We start from the raw sequence: 11,299 nt of genomic DNA, 5'->3' as shown, positions 1-11,299 counted from the left end.
TTGTGAAGAAGTTATTTATTTTCTGTAATGCAATTAAAAAAACAAAGATGTCATACATTTTGGATTCGTTACAAATCAACTGAAATATTGCAAACCTTTTATTATTTTAATATTACTGTTTATGGCTTACAGTTTAAGATTAAGATTCCCAGAATATTCAAATTTTTTGAGATAGGATATTTGAGTTTTCTTAAGCTGTAAGCCATGATCAGCAATATTAAAATAATAAAAGGCTTGTAATATTTCAGTTGATTTGTAATGAATCCAGAATGTATGACATTTTTGCTTTACAGAAAATAAAGGACTTTATCACAATATTCAAATTTTCTGAGACAGTCTTGTATATTATTCCTTTCAAATCAACTAAAATATCATTTTTATTCACTATAATATATGAAAGACATCTGTTGAGCCTGTTTGTCATTAAATTGTTGGAGGTATATATATATTTAATTAGAATTCAAAAATAAATATCCATCTATCTATGGCGTATTATGTGCAAAATAACGTTGATGTATGGAGGATTTCACCCCACTTTCAGCCCCATGAGACTGTCAATGAAGGTGAAGGAGCGTGGCCAGTGAGCATTAAAGTCTAGTTGAAACAGTAAAAATCCATATTTCTATTCAAAAGATGGGCCCAAATAATGAACTTCTAAGATATACTTGCTGTTGGTGCTTGCGTTCACGTCCGTTCATATATATATATATATATATATATATATATATATATATATATATATATATATATATATATATATATATATATATATATATATATATATATATATATATATATATATATATATATATATAGTTTATAGTTTGGTCACACTTCCCCATTTGTTTGAATGAGAAGGTGTGTCCAAACGTTTGGTCTGTACTGTATGTATATATGTGTAATATGTGTGTGTGTGCTGCTCATATGCTCATGCATGTTCTATACACACCGGCTTTTTCCACCAGTCACGTGTCTAGTTGTCTGCACTGTGGTGATCATCACTCTACAAGAAAGGCCTTCGGAGTGAGGGACGGCCTCCTGAGGACCTTCTATGACTCTGTGGTGGCGTCGGCCATCTTTTATGGTGTGGTCTGCTGGAGCAGCAGCATCACAGCAGCAGAGGGGAAGAGACTGGACAAGGTGGTGAGGAAAGCCGGCTCTGTCCTGGGCTGCAGTCTCCATCCTGTGGAGGTGGTGGGGGAGAGGAGGATGGTGGCTAAGCTGTCATACATCAATGTCTCCCACCTCCTTCATGAGACTGCCAGAGCCCTGGAGAGCTCCATCAGTGACCGGCTTCGTCACCCGTGATGCGTCACAGAGAGGCATCGCAGGTCCTTCCTCCCCGCTGCCATCAGACTCCACAACCAGCCTGCTACAGTAGCAAACCGACAATAACAAAAAGACGTGCAATATATTTCATACATATCCTACCTGTTTTTTGCAGTGTTTCTTTATCTCACACTGCACTATTTTTCTTCTCCTGTATATACCGTTTATATTTTTTAATTACATATTTTTTACTTTTTTATTCTTTTTTCCCTGCATGTGTGTGTTGTGTGTACTGCTGCTGCGCAAAGCGAATTTCCCCACTGAGGGATGAATAAAGGAGTTATTAATCTAATCTGATCTAATCATGGTGTCTGCTTGTGCATTTTGCCTGTTGAACCTTCACCTGCTTGAATCTTACACAAACTTTACATTCCCATTTTATTGATATCAGCTCTGAAGTTGCCGCTGTTGTTCTCATTCCAGTTCAAATGAAGCTGAACAACCTGCCTCGTCGCTGTGGTTATAACTGCAAATCTCACATGAAAACTAGAAGCTTCACATATGATCTTTATGTTGAACTAGCCCGGCACAGTTTTTTATACAATAACTACCTTATTGCTTGATAGATAGTCAGACATGATCTAAGACAAATATACTTTTCCATTAAAAAAAAAGAAATAACTTGAAATTGACCACTCAAATGCAAATAATAACCTTTTTTCCCATTCAAACTAAGAAGGTTGGGTTGCCATGACCTGGGTGAGGAGAGTTAACACGAGCGCGAGCCTGATTATCCTAAGATTTGGACAAATGGAGATAGATTTGCTCATGTTTAAAGAATCATAGCCACACTGCCAGGATTCTCAGTGTGTTCTCGTCTGCTTGGGGAAATGTTCAGGTGGATGTTTAAAGTGTAAGAGCATGGACGTGGGAAGTGGGTTCAGATCCCTTGTACTACAGTGGCATCACTGATGGGTCCAGATGTTTATCCATGGAAAAACAGTCCTGTTGTACTCTGTTTCACAACCTTTAACAAATACGTCTGTATTATCTCAGAGGACTTTCAGATTTCGCCTTTGAGCTTTTTCAGGCTTCTTATCGTCGCAACAAGGGAAGACAATAAGGTTAAACTTGTACTGTATCCAGCTTGTTGGGAAATAAAGAAAATAAAATAAACAAATAAATCCAATGATGGAGGAAACCTAAGTTTCCGTTTAAATTACAGGTCCTGTGACTGCAAAACTGCAAAACATCTCCCAATAATTATACCCCCACCTTCGTGCTCATGGCGGGTACGAGGCGTTTTTGATGAACCACATATTGTGACTCATACGTCTGTTGGATACTGCTCCAGAAGTGTTCTGATTTGTTCCATTGCAGTTTAGTGAACCTCCATCACGCTTCTATGTTCTTCTTTCTCCTGGTGACCCTTCCAAACAAACACTCCTCCTTCAGTCTTCTGCTCATTGTGCTGTCATGGACTTTGACATTTAACGTGCTCGGTGATGCCTTCAGGATCTGAAATGTAGATGTTGGGACACTTAGCACTGGGGTTAACACGCACCTGAACAGTCCAAACTCGGAAACGGCTAAGACGTCAAGGGAGATTTCTGTATACCTGCTGCTAATCGATCTGGTTTCATTGTAGGTGATGTTGCATGGAGCCGGAAACCTTTCTTAATGGAGGAGGTGGGGGTGGTACGTCCTAAAGTTTCTCTTAAGTTAATAAATCTGAACTGATGGATTTGACATTTCCTCTGCAGTTCAACTGTAGGAACTTTTTCCGAGATGTCACCCTGACTCCTGCACACTGAGCAGATCTGACACGGAGGGGGTTTTGCCTGCGCTGCTGTGCAGAGAGAGAGCTGGCATTGTGCAGAGTGTCGCCGTGTTCCACTCAGGGTTTGTTCCCTCATATGCATTCTGAGCAGTTTTTCAAAGAAACACCAGACTATGTCGTGCCTCCTTTTTCTCCTTAAATTAGCCTCATGGCTTTGCGATATGACTTTCACAAGGTCTTTGAAACATTTCTTTGACATTTTGCTCCTTCCTGCGATCAATGGCTGATTCAAAAAGACTGGAAGTGAATTGCTGAGTGGGATCATTGAATACATTTTCTGTTCTGGGGTTTTTAGGAGGGTTTTATGACCAAGTGAAACAGGGAAAAAAAAGCCAAACCAGTTACTATCGCTACAGATTTGTAAACAGGATTACCTTTTAATTAACCTTGATCTATACCAGGGGTCGTCAACCCAAAATGTTGAAAGAGCCGTATTGGACAAAAAACACAAAAAACAAATATGTCTGGAGCTGCAAAAAATGAAAAGTCTTGTATAAGCCTTAGAATGAAGGAAACACGTGCTGTATGTATCTATATAACTGGGTACTCGGCTGCAAAATATTTTACAGGAGGAAGATTTTTTTCAATATGCACTTTGAGAAAAAGTCGAAATGTTGAAAAAAAAGTTGAAATGTCGAGAATAATGTTGAAGAGAAGAAGAATGAGATTAAAAAGGAAAGGAAAAAGGAAGAAAAAAAGAGAAAAAAGAAGAAAAAAAGGAAAAAAGAAAAAAGGAAAAAAAAAGTCAAACATTTTTGAAAAAGCTCCAAGGAGCCACTAGGGCGGCGCTTAAGAGCGAACAATCAGCTCTTCTAGCAGTAGATACATCGAGCTAGCTCGGTAAAGAACTAACACTAAACCAAGAAGGTTAGAAGGTTATGCACCTTTTTAGAAAACCATAGATAAAAAGATCTCTTCATCAGTGGATGCTGCTTAGCACATTAAATCTGCGCCAGAGAAATGATTATAACTGCCAAAACCTGCCTGAGTCACTCTACTTCCTGCTAGATGCTAGTAATGTGGCTTACCTGAGAGCCGGGTTTGCAGGGGGGTGGTAGGACGTCTGCCGAACATTTACATCTGTCTCCCAGCGTCTCCCTCCACTCAGAGCTTACATGGACGACATCACAACGTTGACCACCACCATCCCATGCACCAGGAGGTTGCTCAGGAAACTGGAAGAGAACATCAGTTGGGCCCGTATGAAGATCAAACCATCCAAGTCACGAAGCATCTCAATTGTGAAGGGAGTGCTCTCTGACCTGAAATTCTTCATCGGCGAAGACCCAATCCCAACAGTGTCTGAGCAGCCAGTAAAAAGCCTTGGCAGGTGGTATGATGCAAGCCTGAAGGACAAAGACCAGGTGCAACAACTGCGGAAAGACATCAGCAGTGGCCTGCTGTCCATTGACAAAACACAGCTACCTGGAAAGTTAAAGGCCTGGTGCCTGCAGTTTGGACTCTTACCACGGATGCTGTGGCCGCTCGCAGTGTATGAGGTCCCAATCTCAACCGTAGAGAAGTTGGAAAGAGGAGTCACAGGCTACATCAAGAAGTGGCTAGGAGTTCCACGTTGCCTTACCACCATAGGCCTCTACGGAGATGGCATCCTCAAGCTGCCCCTCACCAGTCTCACAGAAGAGTTCAAGTGTGTTAAAACAAGACTCCAGATGACGCTGAATGAATCCAGGGACTTAGTGGTGAGCAACAACGCACCGACCCTGGCCACCGGGCGCAAATGGACACCAGCCAAAGCAGTGGAGGAAGCAACAGCAGCCCTCAAACATGCTGACATTGTGGGATATGTTCAGCAGGGAAGAGGGGGTTTTGGACTAATAGCTAGTCGCCCGGCTTGGAGTAAGGCCGCAGCACCAGAACGGAGGAAGTTGGTGGTGGAGGAAGTACGCCACCAGGAGAGGGCTGGAAGATGGGCCAAGTCAGTCTCTCTTGCCAAACAGGGGCAGTGGACACGATGGGACAATGTGGAGAGGAAGAAGATCAGCTGGAAGGACATGTGGGCCATGGAAGCAAGGAATTTGAGCTTCATAATCAGAGCTACTTATGACGTGCTTCCAACGCCAGCTAACCTTCACCAGTGGTACGGTGAAGACCCAGGGTGTGCCCTGTGTTCCACGCCAGCCACCCTCAGGCACATTCTCTCAGGGTGCAAAACCAGTCTCACCCAAGGACGCTACACGTGGCGTCACAACCAAGTCCTGAAGATCTTGGCATCTACCCTGGAGGACAAACGAGCTGCCACCAACTCCCTATCGACATCAGCACCCAAACACCATCAGACAACTACCTTTGTCCGTGAGGGGGCAAAGGTTACCAGGAGCTACTCAACACCATCTGAGCGAGGCCAGCTACGGTTGGCCCGCGACTGGAAGATGCTGGCTGATGTTGGCCGACAGCTGGTGTTTCCCACAGAGATTGCTACAACCACCCTGAGACCTGACTTGGTTCTCTGGTCCCCCTCACAAAAAAAGGTGTACATCGTTGAGCTAACTGTACCCTGGGAGGACGCAGTGGATGAGGCTTATGAGCGAAAACATCTACGCTATGCTGATCTCGCTGCTGAAGCACAACATCGTGGCTGGAACACCGAAGTCCGCCCAGTGGAGGTGGGGTGCAGAGGGTTTGTAGCAAAATCTACCACCAAACTGTTTGCAGACCTGGGAATCAGGGGCCAAAGCCTACGCTCAGCCATCAAAGCTGCATCGGAAGCAGCCGAAAGAAGCAGCCAGTGGCTGTTTATGAGGAGGAAAGATCCAAGCTGGGCCCCAAAGTAGCCAACCAGAAGGTATGCGGTCAGCCTAGGCCTGACTCAGGGAAAAGGATGCCCCTGCCATGCAGAGTCCCTTGAGATGTCAGTCACTCTCAGGGCGAGTTTGGATTGACGCAAGTTTAGGGCTGATCACCCTGAGCTGGCCACCTCTGGAGAGGGTGTATAGTGTGGCCGAAACACCCCATGACCTGGAGGAACACTACTGACGATGCGTCCTAAATTAAAACCTCACCCCACCCCCCCCACCCACCCTCCCTTGCAACATTCACTCACCATCAACACGACACACACACACACACTCTCAAGCCTGTGCCTGCACAAAGGAATTTTTACATCTTTTCCTGTGTTTCATGAAACTGTCTTGATCTCCAGACTCACTCAGGGTGGATTGTAAACCGGATGGGATGTCAAAAGTAAGAGCCTGTTTTCCACTTCACGATCAAGCATGTATTTTGGTCCAAAACCATTCAGGTCTTTGTAGACCAGCAGGAAGATTTTAAACTCTATCCTTTGACTCACTGGATGCCAGTGTCGTGATTTCATGACCGGTGTAATATGGTCCAGTTTCCCGGTGTTTGTAAGAGAGCTGCTCTTAACATTGTGAGTCCGTTAGATTTTAGTCTGTTATCTTTACTCCCAAAGTCTAGAGTTACAAGATTTTTCTTTTCCTTTTTATTAATGTATTTCATTTTTCTTCAACACCCCAGTCCCAGCTGCAGTGTCTCGCCCACTACTGATGGCGTGACATCAAATTAAAGATGGCCTTTCTCTGTTCTTGCTAACGGAGAAACTGTGGCCTGCACTTGATCGTAAAGCTCATCTTAAGCTTCCAGGTGGAGCGCGAGTCAACCTTTGCAGAGCAAATATGAGCTGCAAAGCGGCCGCGACAGCCAAATCTATAGATATTGATTGGAACGCTGACAAGTGTTTAAGCATTCAGTCACAGACATGGCGAACCCCAAGAAGGCCAATCCAAGAAAGTCTGGGAAGTCACTCTTTTATTTGTAGGTAGACACAGTGAAGCTCCTCGGGTGTTTCAGCCCATTTATTTATTAGAAATAAATAAAAAAGGACGGTAAAGGTTTTACCACTTCATCATGTTGCCCTACTTTCTCACAAAGCAGAAAAGGCATTGTGGCATTGAGATACCAAGCAGAGAAGTATTTCAAGTTATTTTCTCCCCTTCTCCCTCGTGCTGTGTGCAGCAGCACACTGTCATCCAGTTTCTTTTCAAAATCCTCCACACAGTCGATGCTGAGGACATGTGGGGTCTGCAGGAAGGTCGGTCCGGTCGCCGTTCCCTCTTCTTCCTCTGCCTTTAATATTGCAATGTATGAAGAGGGAGCGTTTGAATGACCTGGTTGACAAATGCACAGGCGATCTTTGAACACAATCATATATAAAACATCAATGTAGGTTTCTGCATGAATCCCGCCAAGTATCTTTGCCAAAGACCCTAAAAGGACCCCATACCATCTCAAACCCTGGCAGGTTTTTCTCCAGAGCACATCCACCACTTCCATGTACACAAGTGTGTGTAAACCACCTATTGGGAATAAAAGGTGTCTTGCTTTGAAGTTACATATTCATATTCGTTCCTCCATAAAAATGTATCTACTTCTTTCAGACTGTCATGCTGGTTTCAAATGATATTTTTCTCTCCTCTAGAAACTTTCCCCCGTGTCACTGCTGCAACACAAACCACCAACAGAGTTATGTGCTAATAAACTAGACAGGTGTTCTTTTAAATCAATTCTGCACCTTTGTTTCCCAACTAGAAACTTCTTTATCATCTTTATCAGTCTGACAGATGTGTCCTGCAAAATCCTTGGTCTTATTTAGATTTTCATTTACAAGTTTCTAACAACAGACTCTAGGCAAGGAAAGGCAAGTTTATTTGTATAGCACAATTCAACACAAGGTAATTAAAGTGCTTTACATCAACATTAAAAGCGGCAAGACACAATTGAACAGTAAATAACAAATAAAAATATATTTTCAAAAATCATTAGTATTTCATTTAAGAGTATGCTTAGATAACAAATAAAATGAAATAAAATGATAAAAAAAAGGTAAAATAATAAAAAGCACAAGTTGTTAGAAAAATAAGGGCAGTAGAGTACAGCAGGTAAGTATTTCATTTAAGAGCACGCTTCAGTAAACAGTAATGAGAGACTCTACAGCGATGGTGCAGAGTCTCCGCTGGACTGTGGGGACGTATTCATATGCATGTCTCCTCACAATGTCTGCTTCTGCTGGATACAGTCTTCCATGGAGCGTCCAGGTTCATCACTTAGCCTCAAACCTCTACTCGCCCCTGTACTTCCTACGCTCGGGTCGGATGGTCTGCTTTGTCCTCCCGTAGATACTTTTTTTACAAAACTCTTCTTGATATTTTTCCAAACTACCTACAGACTTAAATTCTTGTAAAAAAAAAAAGCTCTGGATGTTTTCATCTTCACTCACAGCGTTTCTTTCCCTTAGCTGTACCTAAAGGCGAACTGAGATGAGGAACAAGGCACTCAAGTCTGCTGCTCCTCGTCCTCTTGAAGGATCAGGTTCAGATGTTGTGACTGATCACCATCAGCCATGATTACGACCTTTGAAACCTTTAAAGGTCTAAAATAAATGGTCATTTTAGACCTTTGATGACGTTGTTGTTGTTTCTGTGGCGCTTATGTACATATTTTATATATATATATTTTATATTTTATATATTATTGTTATCTTATGTGTTTTTAATTGTGTTCTTAACTCTTGCCCGTCTTGGCTGTCATTTGCCTTTGTAGCAGCTCTTCAGTGTTTTCTTGACGTTTCAGACTTGGACTTGATTGCTCCTGTTAACTGCTAAACCTCACCAACCTCTCAACTGTTGATTACTTACTTAACTCATAGTAACTCATCCAACCCTCAAACTGTTTGGGTCTGCTTCCTCTTTTTGCATGTTTCACTCAGTTGTAAACCTTCATCTCTGAGCTTTGATATTACCGGTATGCCTTTTTCTCTTTGCCTAATCCATGTGCAGTGGAGCAGAGTTTGACTCAGGTCTCATTTTCCTGACGAACGGTTAATGCAGCTCACGCTCGCGAAGGCACATTTTCACTTGAACCCCGTTCGCTGATGTACAACCATCTGAAGAAGGGATGACTCTCCTCTAACAAGAGAGTTGATCCTGCGTCCTGTGCTGTAGGAGTGTTGACGATGGTCCCACACCGGTGGAAGAGAACATGAATGAGATGCTTAACCCTTGTGCTGTCTTCTGTCTTCGGGTCAAGGAAGGAGGAAGAGAAGAAGGGAGGAAAGAAGGAAGAAAGGGAGAAAAGAAGGGAGGAAAGAAGGAAACAAGGAAAGAAGAAGGGAGGAAGAGAAGAAGGGAGGAAAGAAGGAAGGAAGAATGAAAAGAAGGAAAGAAAGAAGGAAGGAATGGAGAAAATAAGGATGGGAGGAAGGAAGGGAGGAAAGAAGGAAGGATGAATGAAAAGAAGGAAAGAAAGAAGGAAAGAAGGGAGAAAATAAGGGAGGATGGGAGAAAAGGAAGGAAGGAAGGAAAGAAGGGAGGGAGAAAGCAAGGAAATAAGGAATGGAGGAAGAGAAGAAGAGAGGAAAGAAGGAAGAATGAAAAGAAGGAAAGAAAGAAGGAAGGAATGGAGAAAAGAAGGATGGGAGGAAGGGAGAAAATAAGGGAGGAAGGAAGGGAGAAAAGAGGAAGGGAAGAAGGAAGGAAGGGAGAAAAGAGGAAGGGAAGAAGGAAGGAGAGAGCAGGAGGAGGAACAGGAGAATTAGGTCATATTGACCCAAAGACAATACAAGGGTTAAACAGGTGACTTTGACACTCCTCCTTCCTCTGATGCAGGAGGGAAGATGGTGACCCTTAGAGCCACTGTGAGGTTGGATGTTGCAGTGTTTAATGCTTTACAAATACTTGCAGAGCTGCTGCCCTCTAATGAGGAGGGAGCCGAGACGGACGCCTTCACTCAGATTTGAGTATATGGTTTCAGTTACGTCCTCTCCTCCTCCCCCACCCCGTTTATCTCCTCCTGCTTCAGTCGTCCTCCAGGTCCACACACATTTCTGCAGAAACAGTGATCTTCCACGCTGTTCACTCAGCTCGGTATGATCAATCTTTCCTTTTCTTGTTCATGTACGTTTTATTTGAACAATGCTCGGACGGAGCAGCTGCTTTGATCGAACCCCCTCACCGGTACACAAAAGAGAGTGGAAGACAACAGAACCAAAACCAAATGACCCCCAAATATTCTCTGATCTTGTCTGAATGTATGATAAGGTAGTAAAAACCACAAAAGCTTTGTGACCCTTGCTTTATTTTGGAGCAGGATTCTCCTGGAAGCCAGGAGCCGAATAAAAATGTTGACGGTTTATTTGCTCACTTCTTCAGAACTCAGTTTTACTTTTGCACTGCTTTAGCCTGCTCTGAGAGCTTTATAAAACTCTCAAATTGTACCGTACTTGGCAAGTTTCATGACTGAATTTAAAATGTTAGCTGAGGAGGATGTATCAGTGGCAGCAGAAGCTCTGAAGAATGAAAGGCCATCTCTCCTCCTCTGCTCTGATCGGTGTGTTTGTGTAGCAAAAATGATTTCAGGCCTTTTGGAAAAAAAGCGCTGATAATATTTGGGGGAGTTACAGCAACATTGTCACAATTTAGTAAAATTCCAGTAGGAAGTTGGAAAATTTGAGGTGATTCCTGAACGCCGTATCTGTTGATGTTTGAACAGGAGATCAAGAAAACATTGACACATGCATCATCATGAGCACAAACCCTGCTCTTGTTGGTGATTGGCTGGAGGAATGTTTTGGTTTCTTTTGGGGGGGGGGTTCCCCCAACTCTTGTTTGCTAACATATTAAGGGGAAGAAATCCAGAGAATTGCTTACCCTACCTCTTTAAAAGAGATACCGGTATGTACCTTTATTGCACTAATTGATTGGCTGATGATGGGCTTTTATTTTTTTGTTTATTATTATCTACAACACATTTTTTGTTCAAAATTTCTGCTGTTAAAAGCAAAAGCATAACATTTTTTTTATGGTTCTGCGTCCAAACGACGCCGTGCCTACGGCGTGTAGTACGTGTCGACGCAGACCACACGCCGTCACTGACGCGTACCTCCCAAAAATTGCTATTACCCGTCGAGGCGACGCAGACGAGAGGGCTGTGATTGGTTTGCTTGGTAGCAACACATTTCCGGTTTGAACCAGTCGTGAACTTTCAGCGCTCTTTTCTTTGTGTATGTGTGATTTTTTTAGTTGTCCTCATCTCTTTGATTCACTGTGACCGGAAAAAGTTGGATAAACCATTCAGGAAAAGATTGCGAATTAGCGGTGGGTACTGCACCGCGGAGAAATGGAGTGACGGAGAAGTCCGAAGCGTTTACGACGACGG

The sequence above is a fragment of the Cololabis saira genome, chromosome 16 (assembly GCF_033807715.1).
Source record: "Cololabis saira isolate AMF1-May2022 chromosome 16, fColSai1.1, whole genome shotgun sequence".
In the NCBI taxonomy this organism is placed as follows: Eukaryota; Metazoa; Chordata; class Actinopteri; order Beloniformes; family Belonidae; genus Cololabis; species Cololabis saira.
This window is presented reverse-complemented; position numbering follows the sequence as displayed.